We start from the raw sequence: 12,524 nt of genomic DNA, 5'->3' as shown, positions 1-12,524 counted from the left end.
ATGTCGTCGCACGGGCCGCGGCTGTATTGTTATACGACCGTGCTCTTACCTCTCAGGCACATAGATGAGAACTGCATAGTCAGAGTGACCCGCGCGGCACACACAAGAAACTCGCATACGCGAGCGCTCTTTGCGTCGACCAGCGAACAAAAGAACAGACGAGGATCCCATTTCGCCTTTAATCTCGGCGTTTCTTGCCTTCTTTCTCCATCTCTCTTTGGTTCTATTTCTCCCGCCGCTCGCTCTCCTAGGCGCGCGTTGAACAGAATTATGCTGTCGCCGCTCCGCAGGGCGGTAAGAGCCGGGGACGCGTCACGAAGAGCGCCGAGGAAAAGTGTATGCGAAGCGGCAACGTCCGACACCGTCTCCTTTGTGTCCGAGTTGAAGTCGGATGAAGCATACGCGCTCCTTCCTCCGCCTCGTCGGCATTGCGCTTACTAGCTTCCCACCCGAATTTTCATTTGCTTCTTGTTTTCCTTTTTGTTCGCCTTCGGAGATGATCGGCGGCACGCGTCACGGGTCACAGCCTTCGCACCAGAGTGCGGAAACGTTTCGAGCTCAGGGAGCAAGTGTGCCCGTCGGAAGCCACCCATGCAAGCCAACGGCGAAATGCACGTTCTCGCGGGCCAAGGACACGGAAAAGAACAGCGCTCAGCCTCGTTCGCCGACAGGTTACGGCTGCGAGTGTTTTACAGTGCGTGCACACCTAGAAACCCGACGCACGATTAAATGAAGTTGCATTGCGCAGTCTGATAGTCGGCCCTGAGCGTTAAACTCGCGTAGTTTTGTGTTCCCTCTTCTCTCCGTGTGGATGTTGGCGAATAAGGTGGGTCATTCATACTCATATGTGCCGCTTTAGTTATAGACGAGGCAGAATTTGAAAATCATCGTTTTCTTCCCGATAGAAGCTACACCAATGCATCGGTACATGACGTTTCTTTTTTCTTTTCTTTTTTTTTCTTTTTTTTTTTGTGGGGACTAAGTACACCTTCCTTTTTCTGCTCCCCGTTCGCCGACCTAGGTTTCTTTCCTTTTTTATTTTTGAAGGGGGCGGGGGGGGGGGGGGGGGGTACTCGAATGCAGCAACGTTGAAGCCTACGGCTGTGGGTCGAACCAGTGTCTTTTCTATTACCTTTTCTATTATGAATGCCTTAATAATGAAGAAAAGAACTCCAATATATGCATGTCAGGACTTTGCAAGCGGCTGTGCTGTTTCACCTATCTCAGGGCGATCTCCGTAGACTTATCACAAAACTGGGACTGCAATCGATGGACAAGGGTAAAAAATAAAAATGATATCGCATTCACACTCCTATCTCCTTCGTTAATTTATTTATCTCTCCTTTTCCATTTTTTTTTTTAAAGAAGTGAGAGGAGATCGTCAGGACCATCCGACTCGAGCTATCACCGCGAGACCGGAGGCAAAGAAAGTGGGATAAGACCTCCGTAGTAATAGAGCGCACGCTGCATAGTGAGGGCGACGAGAACTGACGAGGCGTGACCGCGAGCCGGTTATCGCGTTCCCAGCTACAGCCTCGTTGTGCGGAACGCACACAGGTCCCAACCTAGCGGTCCCCCGCACTAGTTGAACCGCAGACTTGACTGCCACAGTGCGCGTACTAATAGGCTCACACTCTACCTCAGCGTCACTGGCGCGTCTAATCTATGTGGGACGCGAAAGAGTTAAGCGCGCAAGGCCAAGTTCTCACTGAGGCCGTGCGAATAGGAGAGGGGATCCGGAACGGCTACTCCAAGCGCACGTGGTGCTGGTCAAGACGGGACAAACCTGCGACCAGCAAGTGCCGCGTCGTTGATGAATACGCGCGGCAAAAAGTTCGAACAGAACTCCTAATTTCGGTAATCGAAGGCAGCAGAGATGGGCACTGAAATGTAGAACAATCGACTCGCTGCTCGGGTTGTTGCTTTACGTACTGCTGGCGTTGCTTACTGACTATGACCGAACAGCGACATACAGCTAGTTAAGAGTCGATCGGCTAGCTACTGCGATTCATGAAGTTTCTGCGACTTATGTTCCGCTGACGAACGTCGATACCATACAGACGAAGAGAAATGACAAAATTAAAACACCGACCAGAGAAAACAACGACAAAGAGAACCACGAAATGTCTTCAGGGAAGGTCATCCAAATAAATGGTAGAGAACACCTGAAATAAATCGCTGTAGTCAAGATCTGCGCCGAGGCAGTTGCTGGTCGATCACTTCGTCTTCCTCCGCTTATACCAGTCAGGGAACACAAACTCAGCGACCAGCCGCCGAAAAGACAAAAATGGTAAATTAACTATGCGGCACGAAAGAATAAGGCGGTAAAATTGATATTAAAGCCCGGCTACAAGGGGTGCTATACTGCAAGCAAATGTGCTCAGCAAGCTTCCTCTGTTTTTAGGCCTGCAAGTAGTCTGACGTGCTATATGTGTGCGGATTAAAGCTCTCTATAGTCTGTCCGTGGGTCTATGTGAGAGCCCCGTAGAGGAATTAAGTTTCCGGATAAATTTTGATAATTTGAGGTTTATTAAAGTTCACTGACATATCGTATACAGAACACGGGCGTCCTTGCTTTGACTACAGGTGCTTATTTATAAGCTTCTCAGGCGTCTGTGTGTACAATGGCCTCCTTGTCGCCGGCGTGATCACAAATAAAGTGCACCGGTGTCACTTTTTAAAAATGATTCGACAAGGAAATGGAAAGGGGGGGGGGGGGAGAAATTGAACCCTCCGACACCATTAGATTCCGAGCAAGACACGGCACCGCCAGACCTTGCAGGGACGTTCGTACGGCGTAGATGAAACGGGGTTTAAATCTACCTATGTCGGGTGGTCTATCACATAATATGGTAGCTTCTAACCGAAAGAATATGTGTATGTGTGAAATAAATAGCAGATAATTGTATGATTTACGATACAAATATCATTCACATCACAGATGTCATTCATTTATCGTTCACTTATCATTTACTTTCTTCAGTAGCAAACACAGGCGCAAATTAAGGGGTTAGTGATTAAGCGTGTAGCATACTGCGCAGTGTGGTTCCGCAAGGAAGTCGGCAGATGAAGCGCGTCGTAGTGTGCACTGTCGACCAACTCATTTCTAATCTTCTGTTCATGATCATCGCCATAACCATCGTCACCATAACCGCGAAAAATTATGCATGGTTGGTCGCATCAAAGCGAAGGGGGTGAACTACATGATTCTTACACGAACTCGAAACTACGGTGAATAAAGCGATCACTCCTGCTTGTGAACGACCGATCGAGGCAACACGTGTTCTGTGTGCAGGCGATGTCTCGCCGCACGTGTATGCATCACTAACTGCCCCTCGCCACACTTTATTTCGCACGCTGCGCGCGTACACAGTGGGCATGTGAAACAGGGTCGCCGGGCGGAACTCTCGGCGTAGATTTAAAAGCGGGTCGCGCGGGCAGCCCGTGTATACATTCGTGACGCTTTTTCTCGGACCGAGGGAATGGCGCTCGGTTCCGCCGAGTGCGATTGCACGGTTGCTAGTGCGACTGTCATTAATAGTACCAAGCCGTCACAGCTATAGGGCGCTCGAGGCTGGGAGCAGCGAATTTATCGCGGAGGAGCCGGGAAAGGAAGGCAGCCGATTCTATACAAAGCGATGACGTACGCGGCGATGGCAACTGGTGCGGAACGCAGGAGGAAGAAAATTCGTCGCAGCGCCGTAAGCCGTCGGCGGCACAACACAAAACAAATCCAGCGTGGCGGCGTGCAAACGCGTCACGGTCAATGGGCCGGCCATGGTCTCCGGTGCACCGCTGGGGACGGTTTTGGAGCTGGGTGTGCTCGCCGGGAGTACACGCGGGAGTCCGTTAACGCGCTCCGTCTGTGCTATTTTCTCGCTCTACAAGAAGTGATTACTTGAAGTTAAGCCTATTCTAAAATGTTAAAAGTGGCTTCAGAGCAAACAGCCGACAATTTGCGGCAACATTTTGCCAGCATTTGCGAAGCTCTGTTCCTATGCGTGCGCGTAGCATGTGTAGTTGAGCCCAGTTTTTGTCTTTAATTTTAATCGTCGTTATGTATGCGCGTTATACATACTGCTGCCTTATCTGCAGTCCTTGTTAGTAAAGTCTCCTTATTCGTCGGACTGCAGAATTTGGATGACATTTGAACTTCTCGTATCAACCAGGTGGATGCTATGGAAAGCTGTGTCAAGTGCGCTCACGGCATACGAGCAGAATATGACAAAGCCATCACTCGCTAAAGAAAAAAAAATACAGAAATATAGTACGAGCACGAGCAGATTGACGAATAGGTTCAACTTATTTATGGACAGGTAAAAAAGAAAAAAGAAAATCGCATCTGACCTGTGAGTTGATTTGACATCGCCCATTTTAAGTCAGGTGGAAAAGAGGCCTTTATCGTGCTAGTCAGCGAGCAAGTCTACATCTATGCAGCCGTGTGCATCAGCTTCATCCCCTCTAATTCATTTAATTGTCAGCCGATTTCATTATATTCGAAGCACGGCCACGTCTCACGGCCTTCACGCTCCAATGCACACATGGCTGACCGAACACAGTGGCCGCACGAGAAACCATCAGGGAGAACTGAAACGCGAACACGCATATGACATATTTCTTTAGTGTGCATCCAGACATTCATTTGAAAGCGCCTTACGAGTACATAATTATAATCGCTGGTTCAATTACACAACAGTATGAATCACATTGTATGCAACAGCTGAACGTGAGAGGTGAATTGGCCCCTTTTATGCTCAATTGGCGCCGTTCGCGTTTCATTCCGCTCTGGTGATAACACTCGCGGTCAGAAAAAAACTCTTTGATACAGCTCTTTGGGCAACATGGCCTGCATTTCAGCCGAGTATAATACAGCATTTCTGGCACTTCGCAAGTTCTGTAAATCTCCGTATAGAGATTCGTCCTTCCATTTGAAGACGTTTCCGTCTTTATGGTGCTTTACGCCAGTCAGTACATACTCCAAACGCCAACTCTACGTGGCCCTAAAACATTTAGCCAAGGCTGTAGCCTCTGCTCAATTCGTAGGTGCGCTAGTTGGACGCTTCTTGCGTGCGTGGAAACGAATTAGGGAGCGCGCATATCAGCGGAACTTCATCTATACATCGCCACCTCGGACTTTGATGCATGTGGTGACGCGAAAAGAACTGCTGGCACAGACACTGCAAACATCCATCCCCAAACCTCGGGGCCAAGAACGGGTTGCTCCGCTGCTGGGGGCTGCATCTGGCATCCGCCGCTTTCTGGTAGTGCCTCGTCTCGGCCTTCGTTAATTCAGGCCTGCCTCGAGGGGATGCATCATCGGAGGTCGCCATCAGGCCTTCCAAAGCATCAGCAAAAGTCTCAAAGGCCGGCTCGTCTCGGGGCACCGCGCCCATTTTTCTCTTCTCCCGACCGGTGGCACTTCCCACGCACGCACGCACGCACGTTGGAGGGAAAGCTCGCACAAGCCACACCTGGGCGGAGTAACTAAAGCGACATTGCTGCGGCTACACTGTGAGCACGCACGTACGCCCGCCCGCCCGCCCGCACGCGCACGCGCACGCGCACACACACACACACACACACACACACACACACACACACACACACACACACACACACACACACACACACACACACACACACACACACACACACACACACACACACACACTTTCTGAGTGCGGCCTCAAGGCGAATGATGCACGCCGGGTCTGGCGATAGGCTGCGACGATGCCGTAAAGGGGGTGCGTATTAGAAAACTATATAGATAGCTCGAGGAGCCTCCGAGAGAATCGGATGACGGTCTAGAGGATTTTGAACATTTCGAGAAACGCGCACCGATAACAGAAAGAACGCGGCATGTGCGTTGCTGAGAGTTTAATTGGCAGATGGATGGATGGGAAAACATTTATTTCATCGGCTTTAAGTGGTTTAGTTTGCTTGCTGGCCGCGCCAGATGGCCGCCAGTTGCGTCCTGTCGGCGATCTCTTCGGCCCACTCAGTGACCCGAGCCTGGATGGCCGGGTCCGAGCAGCGCAGCACGGCCTCCCACTCCTCCAGAGATGGAGCTGGCAGCAAATCGGCGGGTGGCGGATAGGTCGCGCACCCCCATGTAATGTGGTCTAAAGTAGCGTCGACGCCACACTCTTTGCATTCAGGGTCAACCTGCTCTTTGAATATATGTGAATAAACTTTGGGGCAGGGAAAGGAGCGGGTTTGTAGCTGGCGCCAGATTATCTCCTGGGCCTTGCTTAATGAATTGTGCGGTGGAGGGAAGATGCGCCTTTCCAGGCTAAAATGGCGAGTTATATCATGGAACGAGAGCAGGCCCTCCCTCGCGCCCGCGGGAAAAGATGCATCCCAGTCACATGGTGGTGCCGATCCACACAAGAATAATATGAACTCGGCTATTATGCGGTTGGATTCTTTGTGAATTTCATAAATTTTGAATAAACAGTGTGAATAAAGAAATGAGGGTCATTACTTTCTGGACATCCCTCTATATATGCGCCTATTAGGGGACGCGCTACCAAAGGTTGCGTGCTGGACCCAGTCTCTTTGCACATTACCGCTTCGTTGTACGCTCTTTCTTATATTATGGGTTGTATAGTGTAAGAGGCCTGCGAAATTGTTATATATGTATATATATATATATATATATATATATATATATATATATATATATATATATATGTATATATCGCAGGCCCCATACACTATACGACCCATAATATAAGAAAGAGCGTACAATGAAGCGGTAATATGCAATAGGTAGGTCTTATTGGGTGCCCAGTGTTTCCGCGGCAGCCCCTTGGCTACGTTGAGAGATTGCGAAGCTCGTTTACGTGAGGCTGGAATACGGCGCTAGCGCTAAGGCTCGCCGAAAAGCCGCCGTGCGTGTGTCTATCTGTGTGTCCGTCCCGGTTCTCCTCTCGAGCATGCCAGGTGGTAGTCGGCAGGGATCATGGTTGGGCAATGATTGGCCAACGGGTTGTGTGACGTGGCAGCACTTTCGAGATGGGAAACGAACCCACCGGGAACAGTGGATCTCCGACTCAGTCACGCTACTCTTAGGCCATGCGGACACTTTCATATAGCTTGGTTAAAGAGAGGTTATGAGGCTGTGTCACTCCAGCCAACTTGGCCAGAATGCATCATACGATATGCCAGCCTAGGTAAGATATTTCGAACCAACTAAAAACCATGGAACTGGGAATAGCCGCGCTGGCGCATGATAATTCGTGATTGGATCCTACTTAAAGTAGACTCTCATTTTTTTTTTAGACAAAACTTCTGTCTCGAAACTTGTGCTCATTTTAAAGCGAGATTTCTGTTTTTCAAGGTCGCGTCGTGAGGTGCGGAATAAGTGAAGGCTGAATCGCATGCACGCGAAAACTCACGCGAACGCGAACGCGACGGCGGCACGCGTCGCGCGAAGCCTTCGCGCGAACAGAAATGCATGTCTCGCTTGGCTCGTCGCTCGGATCTGCGGAAATAGAAAATTTCGCTCGTTCGCCCGGAAGTAACCGTACGTCACAGCCGCTCATTTCGCATGCTTTCTTTATTTTGCTGTGTTGCATTGTGATTGTGCATTACCGCGTAAACATTTCGCTTTGTACGAACAATGGTGGATAGCCAAGGATTCAAAGAACGTTTAATCGCAACCGAAACAACAATAGAAACAAGGGGTCACGTGACTATTCGTGCCGATTACAGTGCAAGTTCACACACATTCGATACGGTTTGCTGTGAATACATTTTGCTTTGCCATGTTGTCGCAAAATAACGTTAATTCTTGCAATCGTTATGACTGTTGTTGGATTTGGCAATAGTTTTGCGGTGTACTAAGCCACTATGCCAGCCAAATGCCAGCCACACAACCTACACAGAGCGTTGTCGCCGTTTCGCTCGGTTCGCGCTGTCGCGTGCATGCGTCTTCCCCAGTAGGCGACAGAGCGAACCATGATCGCTTACGCCGCGCCGCCTTGTCGCTTCGCTCACTTTTTCGCTCACATGCGTTTCCCGCTTGAATAGGAAAAATAAGAGTCGTGTCCACGCCAGGATTCGCCCCAGCCTAGAGCGCTAACCTATATTTGAAGGAAGGATAACGCAAAAAAAAAAAGAAAAGAAAAAGAGGAGACATTTAAAGGCACACACGACGATCGCGCTTGTCGTATGTGTTTTTAAGCGTGTCTTCTTTTTCTCTTTTTGCGGTTTCCTTCCTTCAAGATGAACCAGTGCCAACATATCCAACATTTCGCTCTGCTTCAGCACTACTCTACGCTGATTTCCTGAGAACGAGTCCGGTAATTATGCTTGCCTAGCGTAAGGACGCAGGAGGGCGTTGAGGAAGATCGAGGCCAACAGCGGCACTGGGGAGGAGGGGAGAGGAGGAGGAAATGTAAACGGAGGCGCCACGCTCGCCTGCTCGCAGACTCCAGCTTCATTGCAGACCCTAGTCGCGGGCGGGGAAGACAAAGAAAGCACTTTACGGCGGAAGAGGCTATAGAGCAGCAGCTGCTCGTCGTAACTGCCGTTGAGGAGTGGACGTGGATATGCTGTGGTGATTGAAGTGTGCACTGGGAGAATTGGATGTGATAAAGTGTGGATAAAATATGGAAAAAGTTTAACGAAGCGTACAACTAGGGTTTCTCCTGCCTCCTCCGCATGTTATTTTTACAAGCAAGGCGGTTTCGCTTAGATGATAGGAGGCCTGTAAGCCTCGTTTGAGCGAGAACATAAGGCACTCGTATGTTACTCAGAAAGATGCATGCCTGTGAAGCCTTCAAAACAAAGTGAGCTTTTTGACATGTATTTGCGTCTACAGTGAAATAAAATCAAAACAACTATGTATCCAGTTTTATAATGACCATGGAGAACCCACCACGTGACTGAATGGTTATTTCGTTCGGCAGCTCACCACGAGAAGGCCCTGTTCTTTGCCTCCTACATAGCACTCCCGGGCTCCTGCACCTCTCGCCTCACAGCCCGGGCAGGGTGTCCGCAGGGAGTGTGACAAACACTGCATATTTCGTTTCCTCCTAAAGCATATACGCATTCGCGGAGGATGCATGACTTAATCTTCGTGTGCTGAAGCCACTCTCAACCTTTGTCTGGACTAAGCATGTTCACGCTGACAAGGTCCTGAAAACAAGCTCACTGAGCGACCAGAGACGCTATTCCAGCTATATAGGAAGCGTCGCCCGGCAAAACTGCGCACACTTTGGCGGGCGAGGACGGGCGGCGTGTCTGACGCGAACGCGAAGTGATCTCTCTCGAGGAAATTTTTAGCCGCTGCCGGTGTGGCCCCGAGAATAGAGCGTAGCAGCTCCGTATCGCAGCGCCGCCTCTTCTTCCTGCAAGCTCCGCTGCTTCCGTGCCACCACTGCATCTTTTATTTCTTCTTCCTCGGTCAACTCAGCACTAAAGATGCGCCTTGACGAACTCGCGCTGCTACTTGGTAAAGGTTTCTGGCAGTAAACCCTGGACGGGAAGCAGGGCTGGCGTATATACGCACAGGGGTATGCCTTTGAGCCAGCAGCCAGATCGCGCGCTCGCTTTCAACGCCCGGCGCACTTTCCTCGTGTTCCGCAGTTGGTTCGCGTAGACCGGAACGGTCTCCTCTGGCAGCGTAGCGGTGTCGCGTCGCTGGCACTCTGTAGCTCTTCGTAGAATGCGGAAGACGGTCGAGCTCACACTATCACCGCTGAAAGAACATAAACTTAACGGGAGGACGGCGTAACCCGTACAACACTGCGACAGTTCGATGCTGCCTTATTCTTGCACAGAGGACTTACTCACGTGTCGGAAGCAGAGCAGTCAGGACAGGTCTTCACAGTCGATGCACGTGGCCGCCCGGATTGCCCGAAAGTGACAGCCGGCCGCTCCGCACGCAACCTTAGGGCGAAAAGCAGAAAAAAAGAAAAAAAAAAAAAGAAAGACGGAATTAAAATCAGCCATACACGTATCGCTATATACTTCGGACATTTTCTGCGAAAGAGTTTAGGAACTTAATTTTTTTTTCACATATTGTATAACTTCACAATAACAATCAGCATAGTTGCTTGCTATTAGTTTTCAAAAGCACGTTCCACTGATTTTTGTTGAAAGTCTGACTTAATTTATTTTAAGGCGGAAGTCTTCCTAGGGTCATGGGGAAATCTCGCGTTCGCGAGATTTGTTCGCGAGATTTCTCGAAATGCGTTTACGAGATTATGCGAGATGTGTCCGCGAGACATCGCAGTAGACGGTATTGCCCTTTTCGGGTAATGAGGCCTTTATTCTCGTATGTCGAGCTGAGGACTCCACAGAAGTCGATGTTGCCGACGACGAATCCAAAGAAAAGAAAGAAAGAAATGAAATCATAACAAGTACACAAACACGTAAAATAGAGGTAAAGAGAAGATGTAGAAAGAAGAGGTAGAAGAGAAGAAGGAGGAAAGGCTTTCGCCATTAAGCACTTAAGCGAATATAAGCGCTATCCTGTAATATATGTATATATATACTTGTGAGCCCAGGACCAGCTTTGAAGCAGAATTATACTATTCATCGGAAACTTACACCGTTTCTATCAATATGCTTATAAAAAACATCCTTCCAATATCTTACAGTTGCTTCACTATTATCTAAATATGCATCTTATTGGTTTTCTATGGCAGTCTTAATTACCCGCTATAAGCGCAGGACAAACTTCAGAAGTAAAATTTTGCTACGAATCAGAAGATTCGACCATTCATAACAACATGTTCACAAAAGCCAATGTTTGTCACGCATTGAAACCTTGCAGTGCATAACAGTACCTTGTAATATACCACAGTTGTCTTAAATTTAAAATTGTCCCGGAATACTGGACCTGATGGGAAAGTGGAGGACTTGTGGAGCTAAGCTTAGTTCCTTAACTCACCAATCAGCGTCATTGGGGAGCAGTAGAAGGCTACACATTTGGGGAGTAGTAGAAGGCTACTCAGTTAGGACGGGAACGTAGATTCTGATTCACAGCAGCGACGTGGGAAAGGCAGGAGTCCGAAAAGAAAAGAACTTCGTTATCGCTAAAGCTGCGCAAGTGGATCATGCTGCAGGTTGCGGGCGCGGCCGATGTATTGCATCCCAGTGCGACCCCCCCCCCCCCCCCCCCCACACGCACACACTTTTTTTTTTTTTTAAAGCGGCTAGTTCGCATTAGGGAGGGAGGGAAGTGGAAACGACAGAAAAATGAATACAGCGAAGGTGGCATCATGATGTGGAATACAACGCACACGCTCAACCTCACACCACGCGATATTGAAGACAGGCGGTCTCATGCGCGATTTTCAAAACAAAATAAGCAGCACAGACCGTGCACACACATGTTATAAATCCGCGGAGAAAACTGCACGAAAAAAAAAAAAAAAAACAGCGCGAAATTATCCGCCACGATATTCGCGATATCATACTGGACGACACGTGGTCTCGGTTCCACGCTCTATAGTGGCATGCAAGCCTGCACGTAGAACTTGCCCTTCGTGGGTCCCGTGTACTTCTTCATTCGTTCGTTATTTGTTGACGAAGCGTATTACTAATCTAACGTTTTATTTATGCTCCAAATACCACGCCAAACTTACTCTTGATTTGTTAGTATAATGGATTAAAGAACGTTAGTCTCCAGCTTTTTCACAACAGGACATGGCGAGACAAGACAACTAAATGCCAACAATGCGAAAAAAAAAGTCATGACGTTAACTAAAACGCTAAAGTAAAATTAAATAGTACCATGCGTGCAGCGCTTCTATTTATTTATTTATTTATTTATTTATTTATTTATTTATTTATTTATTTATTTATTTATTTATTTATTTATTTATTTATTTATTTATTTATTTATTTATTTACTTATTTATTTATTTATTTATTTATTTATTTATTTATTTATTCGGTTACCATCAGGGCCGTTGATGCGTTACAGATAGGAGTGGTTTAACTCAGTTCAGTTCAGTTCAGTCGTTCAGGCGTGTCCTACTCTTCGTGACCCTATAGACCATGTCACGCCACGCTTTTCGGTCTCTCACTATCTTCCTAACATCACATAACTTCATCTGCAGCGCCTCGAGGATGCCATCTAACCATCGCGTTCGCTGCCTACCCCTTCTCCGGCGACCCTCCACCTTTCCCAACATCAAATCTTTCTCCAGCGACTCCTCTCTTCTCATCAGATGACCAAAGTAGCTGAGCTTTAACTTTAGAATTTGACCCTCCAATGAGCAGTCAGGGTTTATGGTCGATAATATCGACTGATTTGATCTTCTGGCAGTCCAAGGAACTGTTAAGAGTCTTCGCCAGCACCACAATTCAAACGCGTCAATTCTTCGGCGGTCAGCCTTTTTCACAGTCCAACTCTCGCATCCATACATCACAACTGGAAAGACCATAGCACGAGTTATACGGATCTTGGTTGGCAGACTAATGTCTCTGCTCTTTACTAGGCGGTCAAGGCTAACCATTGCTCTCTTTCCCAGAAGCAGGCGTCTCCTAATTTCATGGCTGCAGTC

General features: G+C 48.3%; 1 protein-coding gene across 2 annotated transcripts in view; it reads right to left on the bottom strand.

The window, feature by feature from the left end:
• The window catches only part of mrj (DnaJ heat shock protein family (Hsp40) member B6 mrj), a 177,936-nt gene that overhangs the window by 107,955 nt on the left and 57,457 nt on the right, over positions 1-12,524 (bottom strand). The window contains exon 2 of one of the 2 annotated variants that reach the window (XM_084593907.1): positions 9,798-9,897. The gene's annotated coding sequence lies outside the window, so the exon portion shown is untranslated. The remainder of the gene's footprint in view (positions 1-9,797; positions 9,898-12,524) is intronic. The other variant, XM_084593906.1, reaches the window with a different exon arrangement.

Source organism: Amblyomma maculatum, chromosome 2 (genome assembly GCF_055883805.1).
Source record: "Amblyomma maculatum isolate TAMU_Amacu chromosome 2, ASM5588380v1, whole genome shotgun sequence".
NCBI lineage: Eukaryota > Metazoa > Arthropoda > Arachnida > Ixodida > Ixodidae > Amblyomma > Amblyomma maculatum.
The sequence above is the reverse complement of the archived record's forward strand: the minus strand, read 5'-3'. Positions and strand labels throughout refer to the sequence as shown.